General features: G+C 44.6%; 1 non-coding gene across 1 annotated transcript; it reads right to left on the minus strand.

Moving 5' to 3' along the window:
* Positions 1 to 308: 308 nt before the first annotated feature.
* Positions 309 to 410, minus strand: LOC118143403 (U6 spliceosomal RNA). Its single transcript, XR_004727624.1, has one exon. It is a non-coding gene; the product is annotated as a U6 spliceosomal RNA (small nuclear RNA).
* Positions 411 to 3,195: the final 2,785 nt, after the last annotated feature.

The raw sequence follows: 3,195 nt of genomic DNA on the forward strand, positions 1-3,195 counted from the left end.
TAATCCGAGATACTTGGGAGGCTGAAGCAAGATAATTACTTGAACACAGGAGGCGGAGGTTGCAGTGAGCCAAGATCATACCATTGCACTCCAGCCTGGGCAACAGAATGAGACTCTGCCTCAAAAAAAAAAAAAAATCAAATGCCATATTCAAAACTGTAAGAAACCATCCTCATGCCCAAGTGATAGGCTGGGGTGAATAAGTCTGAACATTTTATTCCGATTTGTTAAAGAGCTTGAGGCTGCACAATGGTCCCTTGCATCCGGGAAGCCAAAGAGGTCCTGCATGCAATCCTCTCCTGTGTGTGATGCAGGGATGCAGGCTCATTGCGAATGTGTTGTCCTTGTGCAGGGGCCATGCTAATCTTCTCTGTGTCCTTCCAACCTTAGTACATGTGCTGCTGAAGCAAACCTGAGATGAACATTTAAATCAGTAAATGCTGAGTCAGCAGATCGCTCCCCTAATGGGGGTGGGCCTTATCCTATCAGTGAAAATCTTGAATAGAACAAGAGCAAGAGAACATCCCCAGCTGAAGGCCTTCGGAGGACACTGCACCACTGGCTCCCCCGCAGCCCACGTGGGACACTGCCAACTCCTCAGGGTCCACAAACGCATGAACCAATTCCTTGTCATCTCTGTCACCTTTCTATCTACCTATCATCTATCTCTCTCTACTATCTTTCTATCTACCTGTCATCTATCCACCTGCCATCCATCTCTATCATTCATTGATTATCCATCTGCTATCTATCTCTCTATCTCTTTCTTTCTACTATCTGTCTACCATTTAGCTCTCTATTTACTTACCATCTATACATCTGTCATCCACCTCTACCATTGATTGATTATTCATCTATTATCTATCTATCATCTATTTACCTATCTATCATACATCTACTACCTGTCTACCATTTAGCTTCCTATTTACCTACTATCTATCCACCTGTCATTCATCTCTATTGATTGATTATCCATCTATTATCCATCTATTATGTATTATCTATCTTCTATCTACTACCTGTTATTTAGCTATCTACCTATTGTTTATCTGCCAGTCATGTATCTCTATCATCCATCTATCTCTATCATCCAGTCTGTCTATTATCTATGTATTTATGTATGTCTGTATCTACCTATCTGTCTACCACCTATTATATCTACCTATCTATCTACCTGCTGTCCATCTTTATCATCCATTGATTATCCATCTGTAATGTATCTAGTTATCTATCATCTCTCCACCCCTTTTCTATTATTAGCTTTCTATCTACCTGTCATCTATCCACCTGTCATCTGTCTCTATCATTCGATCTATCTATCTATCCATCTAGCTATCCATCCATCCATCTATCCATCTATCTATCTGCCATCTACTCCCGGTTCTATGATTTAGCTTTCTCTGTCATACATCTATCATCTCTCAGTCATCCACCATCTGTCATCTACATCTCTCTCCCTTTTATCTATCTATCCTCTATCTATTCACATCCATTATTTTCATTCTGTTTCTCAGAGAAATACAAATTAACACACACTAAACAACAGATGTACAAGATTGCATGTTGCTGGATTTCATTAGAAACAACCAAATGCCATCAGTGGGGTCTGTAGAGTCAGTCCCTGAAAGCCCAGCATGTGCACCAGAGGCCCCAGGGTGGACCCAGCAGGTGCTGCTGTCTCCCTGTGCATCCGGCTGGCTGCGTTGTGCTGGAGGAGTTGGTGGAGGCTGGAGGCTCCCAGCACAAGCGCCGGGCTGGGCTTTCTTCTGGACCTTGGAAAGCAGCTCCACCCAGGCACAGGCACATGGAGAGGTGGGGGCACGTGGCCCCTTTCTGAAGGACAGCCCTCCATCAAGAGGGAACAGGACTCTGGGAAACGGTCCAGCTTCTGCCCTTTGGGGCCATAGCTGAGGTATGTGCTGCTGGGTTTCCAGTGGGACACCTGGTGCTGGTTTCTAGGGTCTACACTGGCAGTTGGTCCACACTGCTGAGTTTTACTGGCTTCTCCCTTCCCGCCCTTCTCTCAGACGCCTCCCAAATAGTCTGGGCATCCAGTCCCACTTTGATTATGGAACTGTGATTATAACAGGATCAGTTAAACCATGTGGGATGTGGACGTATTGTTAAGTTAAAAGAAGAAATGCCAAACCCAGTACAAACGTGCTGTTTGGGAAGAGATGTACCCACGCATGCTGTTGTACACTTCTGGCGTTTCTTGAGGAAACTTGGAAAGCAAAAGCATGTGTAAAAAATTAACAGAAGAGTGGCCAGTCTGTGTGGCTCATGCCTGTAATCTCAGCACTTTGGGAGGCTGAGGTGGTGGATCACTTGAGGTCAGGAGTTCAAAACCAGCCTGGCCAACATGATGAAACTCCATCTCTACTAAAAATACAAAAACTAGCCAGGCGTGCTGATATGGGCCTGTAATCCCAGCCACTTGGGAGGCTGAGGCAGGAGAATGGCTTGAACTTGGGAGGCGGAGGTTGCAGTGAGCCGAGATGGCGCCACTGCACTCCAGCCTGGCGACAGTGAGATTTCATCTCAACAACAACAAAAATTAACAGATGACAGGGCACAGTGTGTGGGGGGATGCTCCTTTGCTCAGGCTGTATAACCAAACATGGCAACATGGGGCACTCAAACAATATGAATGTATTCCTTCTGGGTTATAGAGATCGGAGGTCTAAAAGCAAGGTGTTTCCAGTGTGGGTCTGTCCCGACCTCTCGGGGCTTGCAGGCAGCCATCCTCTCTCTGTCTCTCCACGTGGCATCCTTCCTCTGCATTAATTCCTTCCTCTGTTATAATTTCCCCTTTATATAAGACACGGGTTATATTGGACTGGGACCTGCCCGTATCATCTCATTTTACCTTAATCACTGCTGTAAACACCCTGTGTCCAGATGCAGTCACATTCTGCGTCGTTAGGACTTTATGAATTTCGGGGGCTCACAATTCAGTTACAACAGTGGAGATGAAACTATGACTTCTAAATTCTTACCTGTTTATATTTTGATTTTTAAAGCATATATGCATTTCTGGGTAAACTATTACACTTAGGAAATAATATTAACATAGAAAAGGAGCTAGTGTGTGCTGTGGAAAGCATGCTTCTCTTTCATTTACTTTATCTGTTCTCATATCTTCATCAGAAATTCTGAAAGCATAACGCTACACCGGGAAGTTATTCTTCTGGT

Source organism: Callithrix jacchus, chromosome 7, assembly GCF_049354715.1.
Source record: "Callithrix jacchus isolate 240 chromosome 7, calJac240_pri, whole genome shotgun sequence".
NCBI lineage: Eukaryota > Metazoa > Chordata > Mammalia > Primates > Cebidae > Callithrix > Callithrix jacchus.